The sequence below is a fragment of the Lepus europaeus genome, chromosome 5 (genome assembly GCF_033115175.1).
Source record: "Lepus europaeus isolate LE1 chromosome 5, mLepTim1.pri, whole genome shotgun sequence".
Classification (NCBI taxonomy): Eukaryota; Metazoa; Chordata; class Mammalia; order Lagomorpha; family Leporidae; genus Lepus; species Lepus europaeus.
Window position 1 is genome coordinate 83,291,647 of NC_084831.1, and position 12,517 is coordinate 83,304,163.

At 42.3% G+C, this 12,517-nt stretch overlaps 1 long non-coding RNA gene across 3 annotated transcripts in view; it reads right to left on the reverse strand.

The window, feature by feature from the left end:
• Positions 1–7,226: 7,226 nt before the first annotated feature.
• The window catches only part of LOC133759933 (uncharacterized), a 28,770-nt gene continuing 23,479 nt past the window's right edge, over positions 7,227–12,517 (reverse strand). For 2 of the 3 annotated variants that reach the window (XR_009865939.1, XR_009865937.1), the window contains exon 4: positions 7,227–7,432. This is a non-coding gene — a long non-coding RNA (uncharacterized LOC133759933). Of the gene's footprint in view, positions 7,433–8,157; positions 8,403–12,517 lie in introns of those variants that run through there. The other variant, XR_009865938.1, reaches the window with a different exon arrangement.

Consider the following 12,517-nt stretch of genomic DNA (forward strand, 5'->3'; position numbering starts at 1 on the left):
GGCAATGGCCAGGGCTAGCATGGGCAGGAGGGGCCCAAGCACTTGGGCCATCTTCCACTACTTTCCCAGGCATATTAGCAGGGAGCTGGATCAGAAGTGGAGCAGCCAGGACTCAAACCAGTGCCCATAAGGGCTACTGTCACTGCAGGTGGAAGCTTAGCTTTCTATACCACAGCACTGGCTCCTCAAGTGACATTTTAACTTCTGTGCCAAATGATCACTCAAGACTTAGTACCTTGAAGGCAAGACCTGGGCAAACATGAGGCTACTTACATGTGACTCATTGAAAATAGGACTGCTCCTGCCCTTTTGTGCACTGTGGATCTAACAAAGTAGCAGTATGACCTGACCCCAGTGGCTTTCTTTTGGCCAGAATCCAATTTCTCCAGGCAGTGTTGGACTTCCCACACACATTCCTTCAGGCCCACCACAGAGAATGCAAAGCAGTCCTCAATGCCAAGCCTTTCCTACCTCCATGCCTTTGTCCAGGCCATTCCCTGAACCAGAGGTGGTCTTTATGTAAAAATCTAGCACAACTCACTTCATCAAAACTAACATAAAGTATCTCTTTACCTTCCCCAAATTGGAGTTAGGTGCTTTTATGAAGGGTCATCAAAATGTTCATCAAAAATGCAAATTATGAAAAAGCTGTGCAAAGACTTTAAATTCTTTTGCACCAGAATAAGCTTGCAACACTAGTTATATAACGTGCTTGGACAGGATCTAATTTGAAGCACAAGAAGGCCAAGAATGTCCTTATCAGACCAACATAAATTCTGCTAAAGTTGATGTAAGAATAAGCATTAAATTCATGGGGCCAGCGTTGTGGCATAGTAGGTTAAGCCTCTGCCTGTGGCCTGGCATCTCATATGGGCACCAGTTGGAGTTCCAGCTGCTCCACTTCCAATCCAGCTCTCTGCTATGGTCTGGGAAAGCAGTAAAAGATGGCCCAGTGCACTTGAACCCACATAGGAGATGCAGAAGAAGCTCCTGGCTCCTGGCTTTAGATTGGCTCATCTCTGGGCTTTGCAGCCATTTGGGGAGTGCACCAGTGGACAGAAGATGTTTCTTTCTGTCTCTCCCTCTCTCTGTGACTCTGCCTCTCAAATAAATAAAATAAGGAAAGGGAGAGGGAGCAGGAGAGGGGAGGGTTGTGGGTGGGAGGGAAGTTATGGGGGGGGGGGGAGCCATTGTAATCCATAAGCTGTACTTTGGAAATTTATATTCATTAAATAAAAGTTAAAAAAAAAAACAATAAATTCATGATGAAACTTGAATGGAAGAATTGTTGATCCTTTATGAAAAGCTTATAGAGACAATGCCCCTATGAAGTTAGTAGCTTGCAAGTAAATAATTCATTTCAAGAAAGGATGAGACAATGTTGAAGATGAAGCCTTAGCAGGAATCCACCCACCTCAATTTGTAAGGAAAACATTCATCTGGTTTGTGCCTAACTTGAAGAGAACTGATGTTTAAGAGCAGAAACAATAGCTAACATCAAACACATCCCAGGTAGTTCAGCTTTCACAACTCTGGGAGAAATGTAAGTGGAGTATGGTTTCTGCTCTATGGTTGTCCAATGTTGCTCTAGATCAGCTGCAGACAGAAGCAGAGCTTCTAAATTTACAAAATTTAAAACAATGGGATTAGGACCCTGAAGCATTTCTTTGAAGAATGTTAAAAGATCAAACATGGCCTTAAATGTGCGATCCTGAAGACAAAGCACAATTAAAGCAATAGCTACTGAGAAGTGGGAAAATAATCCAGTCAAAGCAAAAGTGGACTGGTCAAGGGCAAAGCTCATGGCAGGGATGTGCAGCTCCAGGCATTTGTGTGTCGACTTTCGTCTACTCTCACCAGAGTCCTTCTCCAGCATAGCAATGTCCCTACTCGTTTCTCATCAAGCAAGGGCAATTTTGTGAGAGTTTTGATGGGAAATCACTAGGTATTCACCTGATTGTCCTGACTTGATTCCTTCTGACTTCTTTTTGCTTCCTAATTTTAAAAAAGTCCATAAAGAACACTTATTTTGGGGCCGGTGCCGTGGTGTAACAGGTCAAGCCCCATTGCCTTCAATGCTGTATCCAATATGGGCGTGGTTCAAGTCCTGGCTTCTCCAGATCTGATCCAGCTCCCAGGTAATGCACCTGTAAAAGCAGCAGAAGATGGCCCAAGTACTTGTGCCTGGAACCCACGTGGAAGACCTGGAAGAAGCTCCTGTTCCTGGCTTCGGCCTGGCCCAGCCCTAGCTGTGGCAGCCATCTGGGGAGTGAACCAGTGGATGCAGGATCTCTCTCTCCATCTCTTCCTCCCTCTCTGTGGCTCTTTCAAATAAAATTAATATATTTTTTAAAAACCACTTATTTATCTCAGTTAATGACTATAACAGACTGCATGGACATGGTTAAATTTCCTAGGCCTCAATTCTTTATGGATAAACTAAATGGCTGGTATCATTTTTTTTTAACTTTTATTTAATGAATATAAATTTCCAAAGTACAGCTTATGGATTACAATGGCTTCCCCCACATATACATATACATATACATATACAATAACTTCCCTCCCATCCACAACCCTCCCCTTTCCCGCTCCCTCTCCCCTTCCATTCACATCAAGATTCATTTTCAATTCTCTTTATATACAGAAGATCAGTTTAGTATATATTAAGTGTACAGCACATTAAAGACAGAGATCCTACATGATATTTTTTAAAAATTGATTACTTTTGTATGCAATTTCCAATTTAACACCAGTTTTTTTTATTTTCAATTATCTTTATATACAGAAGATTGATTCAGTATATGCTAAGTAAAGATTTCATCAGTTTGCACCCACACAGAAACACAAAGTGTAAAAATACTGTTTCAGTACTAGTTATAGCATCACTTCACATTGGACAACACATTAAGGACAGATCCCACATGAGACATAAGTACACAGTGACTCCTGTTGTTGATTTAACAATTTGACACTCTTGTTTATGGCATCAGTAATCTCCCCAAATGGTGGAGTTAGAAACGTGCCAGGGGATTCCAATACAATCCCATCAAGGTGGCATGTACCAATGCCATCTCACTGGTCCAAGTGATCAATTTCAGTTCACAATTGAAAACTCTGATAGGTCTAAGAGTCAAAGGGATCACACAAACAAGACTAGTGTCTGCTAATACTAACTGATAGAATCATAAAGGGAAAAAACGATCCAACATGGGAAGCGGGATACACAGCAGACTCATAGAATGGCAGATGTCCTAAATAGCACTCTGGTCTCAGAATCAGCCCTTAAGGCATTCGGATCTGGCTCAAGAGCCCATGAGAGTATTGTAGGCATGGAAAGCCAAGACACTCTGGAAAAAAAAAAAAAGACCTAAATGAAAGATCTCTGCGTGTGAGATCCCAGTGGAAAGAACGGGGCCATCAAAGAAGGAGGTACTTTTCTCTGAAGAGAGGAGAGAACTTCCACTTTGACTATGACCCTATCAGAATAAGATCAAAGTCGGCGAACCCTAAAGGCTTCCATAGGCTTGGCAACTCATGGCTGGTATCATTTTTTACAAAAATGTCATCAACTTGATGAAGCTTATGTTGAAAAATAATGTTTATAATTATTATTTTTTCTTTTAATTCCATTTTTCCATAAGCCTGTTAAAGTCGCCTCATATTCCTAACTTATTCCTAACCCCATACCAAGGTAATGAAGTTATTTATCAATTTCTCCCTCACCAGGGTGATGACCAGAAATCAAATCTTGTTCATATTTTTATCTCCTTCGACAAGTATAGCCTCTAGAACATCGCAGATGCTGAATGAATGAAAGGTAGAAATCCTGGCATTGGCAAGATGTGTTTTGACCAATCAGATGCCTAAGGGCAAGTGTATGTGCCAGAAACTACAAGCAGATTCTTTTGTTGACAAACTGTTGAAACAATGAGAAGTCATTAAAGGCTAATGGGCAAGGAAGTAGTATGAGGAAGTCATACTGTTGGTACACTTTTTGAGTGCAGAGTGAACATCATGAGGTTAATGGGGAAAAATCTTTTTTAAAAAAGATTTATTTATTATTTATTCGAAAGTCAGAGTTACACAGAGAGAGGAGAGGCAGAGAGAGAGAGAGAGGTCTTCCATCCAATGGTTCACTCCCCAGATGGCCGCAACAGCCGGAGCTGCACCGATCTGAAGCCAGGAGCCAGGAGCTTCTTCCTGGTCTCCCACGCAGGTGCAGGGGCCCAAAGACTTGAGCCATCTTGTACTGCTTTTCCAGGCCACGGCAGAGAGCTGGATGGGAAGAGGAGCAGCCAGGACTAGAACCAGCACCCATATGGGATGCTGGCGCCTCAGGCCAGAGCATTAACCCACTGAACCACAGCGCCAGCCCTGGGAAAAAATCTTATACCCATTCTACAGGTGAGGAAACTGAGACTTGAATAAGTTCAGTGATTTGCCAATGGGCAAACAGCTAATAAGCCGAGGAATCTGGTTTAGAATCCAGATCTGATTTCATAGTTGGGTTTTTAAATACTAAGGAAGGGCCAGTACTGTGGCATAGTGGGTAAAGCCACCGCCTGCAATGCCAGCATCTCATATAGGTGCTAGTTCGAGTCCCGGCTGCTCCACTTCCAATCCACCTCTCTGCTATGGCCTGGGAAAGCAGTAGAAGATGCCTCAAGTCCTTGGGCCCCTGCAATCATGTGGAAAACCTAGAAGAAGCTCCTGGCTCCTGGCTTCAGATCAGCTCAGTTCTGGCCTTTGTGGACATCTGGGAAGTGAGCCATTGGATGGAAGACCTCTCTCTCTCTGCCTCTGTCTCTCTGTAGCTCTGCCTTTCAAATACATAAATGGATCTTTAAAATAATAATAATAATAATAATAAATACTATGGAAAGACTCACCCAAAGCTGCAAACACTATCTTGAACTCTAAGATACTTTACATATTCAAGAAATGCGGAAGTTTGACTACAGAATGTCACCAACCCCAGCTGGACTTCAGCTTTTTCTTCAGTAAAATGGGAATTGAAATAGATGCCTCTAAGAAGTCATGATCCCCTACAAAATACAAATGGGTTCCCTGAGCCATAAGTCAAATTAGTTCAAGCACAAGTGCACTTGTGTGTTGGCTTTGAAAAGCTTATTCATGAGTAGCAATCATGGCTCCAACACACAACAAAAGCAATGAAATATTATCTTATTCTTTCCAAATGAGTATCTAAAATACACTGAGGCATTACAGTATAACTTGTCTGAACTCACAGAAAGTGTTTATCTGAGTAGTCCAGGAAACTTTCCATCATTCTCGGTAATTCTGTGTTTCTCTGAAATATGGTTTGGCATTGTGTCACCCAAACATGTAGCACCCCTCCCAAGCCCACCCACCCCCACCTCACCCCATCTCAAGAATCTCAATAAGACACATGCATACTCTGACTTCAGGCTCAGTCTTTGGGTGAAACACCACTGAAAATATCAGTGTAGTTCAGGATGAATTGTAATGAAAAATTCCCACCTATACCACTGAATAACATCTGACTGTGTTGTGGTTTTTTTTTTGTTTTTTTTTTTTTTTGGTCAAATCTGTGTAATAACTCATTTAATTTGGCTTTCATTTGAAATGATCTGCTCGGTTCCATTCTTCAGAAACATTCAGAACAAGCTGCATTCTCATTATAGTCAGCTACATAGGGTGGACCTTTCAGACCATAAAGGAACATCTGTTCTCCATCTGTGGCGCCTGAAAAATAGGACTTTGAATAGACTTTGTAGAGCACTAAGGCTTTTAAAGGGCATGAAATCCATTTCTGACTAAAATCTCAATAAATATGTCTAACAGAATATTGTCATTGTACATACTGTTTTTCAAAGAGCAACTGAAAGGCCATTGTGGCCATGTGGTTTAATAAGAACACAGTCTCTTGATGCAGCCAGACTTGGTTCAGATACTTGCTCTAGCATGTACTAGCTATGTTATTTTACAAGTTGCTCAATGCTGATCATCTTAAGTTTTCTTGGGGATACAAAATAGAGCAAACATTAGTACCTATCCCAAGAGATACTATTTTCAAGGAGACTGACACATACTATAGCACTAAATAAATAACAGCTGTTTCTGTTTTGTTATTACCACTCTTACTACTAGGGACGGAATGACCTGCTTCCTCTGTTATAGCTGAAAGAACACAGGACCTAGGAATAGGAGACACAACTTCGCCTCCACTGCTGCTGCTTGGTAGTTACGTGACCCTGGGGAAGTAACCCAATGGTCTCAATTCACCTTTCTTATCAATAAAACAGGGAAAATTAAAAACAGCTAACTCACAGATAACAATCTGGGCTTCAATGAGATGATTTGTGTGAATTTGTTATGCCAGCTACTAAACTCATCTGTATAAATTATTTTATTGTTGTTAGTGTCCTAGACCAAATGATGTGTCCACTGGCAATTCAGATACTGAAATACTAATCTTGATGTTGTGAAATTAGGAAGTGGGGCCTTGGGAGGAAATTAGATGACTCATGAGGGTGGAGCCCTCATGTTGAAATTAGTGTCCTTATAAGAACAAGTGACTAATAGTGTTCTCTGTCTATCTCTCCTCTGTCTCTGTTATGTGAAGATACAGCAAGAAACCAGCCATTTACAAGGTAGGAATAGAACCCTCAAGGAAAACTGAATATGTCAGCATCTTTTTTTTTTTTTTTTTTTTTTTTTTTTTTTTTTTTTTTTACAAGCAGAGTGGACAGTGAGAGAGACAGAGAGAAAGGTCTTCCTTTTTTTCCGTTGGTTCACCCTCCAATGGCCACTGCAGCCGGCACACTGTGGCCAGTGCACGGCACTGATCCGAAGCCAAGAGCCAGGTGCTTCTCTTGGTCTCCCTTGTGGGTGCAGGACCCAAGCACTTGGGCCATCCTCCACTGCACTCCCGGGCCACAGCAGAGAGCTGGCCTGGAAGAGGAGCGACTGGAACAGAATCTGGCACCCCGACCAGGACTCGAACCTGGTGTGCCGGCACCGCAGGCGGAGGATTAGCCTATTGAGCCGCGGTGCCAGCCTCTGTCAGCATCTTGATCTTAGACTTCCCAGCCTCAGGAACTTAAGAAAAAACTGTCACTTGTTTAAGCCATCCTGTCTATGGTATTTGTTATCACAGCACAAACTAAGACCATCAGTAACAACACCAAGACTGAAGAACATAGTTTATTATTATTATTATTATTATTATTATTCAGGAATTTTTATTTGCAAACATCTTAGCAATGAGCTTAAGTGATTATAACTGATTCCGATTTAGTCACAGAGGGGAGAGTCTCTGGGTGTAGAAGGTCTGTCTTTCCCAAGGGAATGTCTTGCCTGCTGTCATCACTGTGTGCTTGTCTTGGAGCCGGCCTCTGTGAACACTCAGAACCTTCCAGGGTCAAGAGCTAGCCTGTCTGAAGAGCTGCGAGAGAGAAGGTAGTAAGCCTGTCATTGGGTGCTGTTTTGGATGTTAAGTGTTAAGCCTTCAGGTTTTGCCTCCCTTCCCTTCCTAGAGCAGTCAACACAACTAGAATCTGGGTGCTCTTGCCCTCCTGGTACCTGTACCCCTTTGTCCTTCCCTTATAGTGAACATTACTGGGCTTGGGATTTCAAAATCAGCCTTGAATCTTGTCTCTTTAACATTCCAGTTGTGTTACCTTGGGCAAGTCAGACCTTTCTGTAGCTTAATTTTCTCATATATAAATTGAGGAAGAATAATAACCCTCTTCTAGGGTGGTAGGAAAAATTAAGACATTCCATTTAAAAGCTACCACTCGGTAGATACTCATCCAGTTTACCTTGCTTTCCCTCACCTGCCTCTTACCCAGTTCTTGCACCCTACCCCAGATTTTTGACTCCTCTCTGGGACTTTGGTGAAATGATCACTAACAAGAGTCATAGCTATTATGAACCTATAAGAAGGTGTCCCCGAGGAAACATTAATCAGTGTTCTCAAACTGCAACTTTGCCCTGGGCCTTTACAGATTCATGGTGCTCCTGCATATCTCAGTGAGAATAGACTCCTGCTGGATATATTTGCTATTTGAATATTTGCTGGTGTGGAGGGTTGTGTGTGACCTTGCGTATAGACAAAATATCTCTAGTAGATGAACAAAAAACTGGTAGCATTTTATGCATTTTCTCTGTATAGCTTTATGTCTTTTTTTTTTTTTAAGATACCATTTATTTATTTTAGAGGCAGAATTACATAGAGAGGGAGAGACAGAGAGAAAGGTCATCCATCCGCTGGTTTACTCCCCAAATGGCCACAATGGCTGGAGCTGAGCCTATCCAAAGCCAGAGTCAGGAGCTTCTTCCAAGTCTCCCACTTGAATGCAGGGGCCCAGCAGTTGGACCATCTTCTACTGCTTTCCCAAGCCATAAGCAGAGAGCTGGATTGGAAGAGGAGCAGCTGGGACTCAAATCAGTACCCATAGGGGATGCCGGCACTGCAGGCGAAGGCTTAGCCTATTACATCAGCACAAATTGTATGCCTTTTCTTGAATTTTACATCATGTAAATGCATTTCTATTCAAAAATCAATTACTTTTCAAATGCTAGTGATATTGGAGAAAATTCTTTTAAAAGATTTTATTTCATTTATTTTAAAGGCAGAGAGACAGAGACATCCAATCTGCTGGTTCACTCCCCAAATGACTAAAACAGACTGTGCTGGGCCAAGTGGAAGCCAGGAGCCAGGAAAACAAGTCTCCTTTCTCACATGGGTGTCAGGGTCCCTGGAACTCAAGCCATCACTGACTGCCTCCCACGTTGAGCAGGAAGCTGGATTCAGAAGCAGAGACAAGACTCAAACCCAGTCATTCCCACATGGTTTGCAGATATCCCAAGCAGAGTCTTAACCACTGTGCCAAGAGCCTTTCCCTTTTTTATATTTTGGATCAACAAATGATTATGCTTATAGGGTGCAATGTGATGTTTCAATACATGTAAACATTGTATAACGATCACATTAGAGTAATCAGCACTTCCAGCAGATCAGCCATTGATTGATTTTTCATAAGAACAACAAAAATCCTCTCCTAGCTATTTTGAAATGTGTGATACATTATTGTTAACTGGGGTAACCTTACTGGCAATAGAACAATAGTTCTTCCTATCTAACTGTAAATTGTACTCATTGATCAACCTCTCCCTAGTCCCTTAACTCCTTCGCTCCCCACTCTATAGTAATCACTTTTCTATTGGCAACTTCCATGAGATAAACATTTTCAGATTCCATATTAGAATGAGCTCATGTTAGGTTTTTGTCTTCACACAAGAAAAGAATTTCAGACATGAGGCAGAGAGTAACAAGTAAGCATGTTGGCCAAATTTAATGAAAAGAATACACCTGACAGACCAGGCGGGCATCTCGGTAAAGAACTGAGAGCCACTTGTGCTTTAGACTGCAGTGTTTATAGATGGAGGTATGAGCCCACTATTTCTTGCCCTATCTTCCGAGGTATTGCGGCTAGAGGGTTTTCTGGGCATGACGGAATTCTTAAAATTCCTCCCAGCACTTTGTCAGCACAGTGTTATTGGACCTAAGAGACTCCTTGGTGCAGGGCAGGGAAGATTCCCCTACACTGCCCAGGGGAGGGCTGCAATCCTCCTAACAAGTTTATCAAACACAGGCAAGACTTTTGATGCACAAATGCTGTTCTTCTTCCAAGAGTTGTTTCTACATTTTTTTCCTCAAGGAACCACAAAAAAAATCCCTATTTTCTTCTAAAAATCCCCATTTTATTCAACCTGTCTTACATACACAGGGTAATATCTGCCTTGCTACCTAATAATGTCGTATTTGATTTTCTGTGCCTGGCTTATTTCACCTAACATAATGTCTCTTACACCCATCCTTATTGTCAGAAAGAGGATTTCAACCATTTCAAATTAAGGCGGAATAGTAGTCCATTGCGTTTACATGTTCTTTATCCATTCTGTTGACAGACACCCAGATGGATTTCATGTCTTAGCTATTGTGACGTACTACAAAACATGTGGGAGTACAGATGTTCCTTCAGCAGACTGATTGCATTTCCTTTGGCTATATACCCAGAAGTGGGATTGCTAAATCATAGGGTAGCTCTATTTTTATTTTTTTAAGGATGTTAAACAATTTTATGCCAAAAAATTTTGGCAACTCTTGTGAAATGCACATTTCTTCAAAAACACAAATTCAGAAAACTGACAAGGACAAAACAATTTAGTAGCCTTATTTGTATTTATGAAATAATTTTTTTTTCAAAATTTCCCTAGAGATAATTAAAGCCCTAGTTTCACTTGTGGTTTCTTTATTTTTAATATTTATTTGTTTATTTATTTGAAAGTCAAGAGTTACAGAGAGAGAGGCGAGGCAGAGAGAGAGAGAGAGAGAGAGAGAGAGGTCTTCCATCCACTGGTTCACTCCCCAGTTGGCAGCTACAGCCAGAGCTGTGCTGATCTGAAGCCAGAAGCCAGGAGCTTCTTCCCAGTCTCCCACGCGGGTGCAGGGGCCCAAGGACATGGGCCATCTTCTGCTTCCCCAGGCCATAGCAGAGAGCTGAATGGGAAGTAGAGCATCTGGGTCTTGAACCAGCACCCATATGGGATGTCAGCACTTCAAGCCAGGGCGTTAACCTGCTGTGCCACAGCACCAGCCTCTCACTTGTGATTTCTACTCAATATTTGAAGCAGAAATAATAGCACAAGAGTATGTTCTTTCAGAAAATAGAGAAGGCTCAAACATTTTCCAACTCACATTTAGACACCAACATATTCTTGGTATCAGAACTTATCAAGAACAAGAAGAAAATTACAGAATTTTAGAATTATTAATGCAGGTGAAACAATGCTTAACAATGCATAGCATATCAAATCTAGAACAAAATTAAAATAAAATATACATCATCTTTTGTGTATCTGCTCTACTGTTGAATTTTGTATTCATGTGCTTCGTTGAGAAGTCTGCTGTTGGCCGGCGCTGTGGCTCAACAGGCTAACCCTCCGCCTTGCGGCGCCGGCACACTGGGTTCTAGTCCCGGTTGGGGCACCGGATTCTATCCTGGTTGCCCCTCTTCCAGGCCAGCTCGCTGCTATGGCCCGGGAAGGCAGTGGAGGATGGCCCAAGTGCTTGGGCCCTGCACCCGCATGGGAGACCAGGAGAAGCACCTGGCTCCTGCCATAGGATCAGCACGATGCCTGGCCGCAGCAGCCATTGGAGGGTGAACCAACGGCAAAAAGGAAGACCTTTCTCTCTGTCTCTCTCTCTCACTATCCACTCTGCCTGTAGAAAAAAAAAAAAAAAAAAGTCTGCTGTTAATCTATGTTAATCTAATGGGGATTCCCTTGTAAGTGACTTGATAGTTTTCTCTCTCTGTCTTTGTAATTCACTCTTGTGTTTTAAACAATTTGATTACAATATGCCTTGGAGAGGATCTTTACTTGGTTAAATCTATTAGAAGTCTTTTGGGCTTGCTGGGCCTGGATGTTTTCATCTTTCTCAAGATTTGGAAAGTTTTCAGCAATTATTTCATTGAATAGGTTTTCTATGCTTTTCTCCATCTCTTTTCATTCTGGAACACACTAATGTAAATGCCTGCTTAATAGTGCCTTGTGTCTCAAAGACTTTCTTCATTCTTTTTATTTTTAAAGATTTATTTATTTATTTGAAAGTCAGAGTTACACAGAGAGAGAAAGAGAGGCAGAGAGAGAAAGAAAGAGGCCACCCATCCTCTGGTTCACTCCCCAGTTGGCTGCAACAGCAGGAGCTGCACCAATCCAAAGCCAGGAGCCAGGAGCTTCTTCCGGATCTCCCACGTGGGTGCAGGGGCCCAAGGACTTGGGCCATCTCCTACTGCTTTCCCAGGCCAGAGCAGAGAGCTGGATCAGAAGTGGAGCAGCCAGGACTTGAACTGACGCCCATATGGGATGCTGGCACTGCAGGTGGCAGCTTTACCTGCTAATCCCCAGTGCCAGCCCCTCTTCATTCTTTTTAATTTTTTTTTTTGTTTGTTTTACTGGGTTATTTCAAAAGACCTGTCTTCGATTTCAGAAATGTTTTCTTCTGGGTCAAGCATTGTGGGACAGTAGGTAAAGCCACCAGCTGAGACACTGGCATTCCATATGGGTGCCAGTTTGTGTCCTGGCTCCTCCTCTTCTGATCCAGCTCCGTTAATGGCCTGGGTAAAAGCAGGGGAGGATGCCCAACTGTTTGGGCCCCTGCACTCATGTGGGAGATCCAGATGAAGGTCCTGGATCCTGATTTTTCCCTGGAGCAGCAATGGCCATTGTAGCCATCTGGGAAAAGAGCCAGTGGACTGAAGATCTCGCTCGCTCTCTCTCATTCTCTCTCTCTCTCACTTTCCCTCCCACTCTCCCTCTCTCTCTGTAACTCTGACTTTCAAAGATATACATAAAAAGAAATACTTTTTTCTGCCTGCCCAGTTCTGCCTTTCAGGCTCTCTTGACTGATTATGTAATTTCATTTATTGAGTTCATTGACTCCAAGATTTCCAATTGTTTCTTT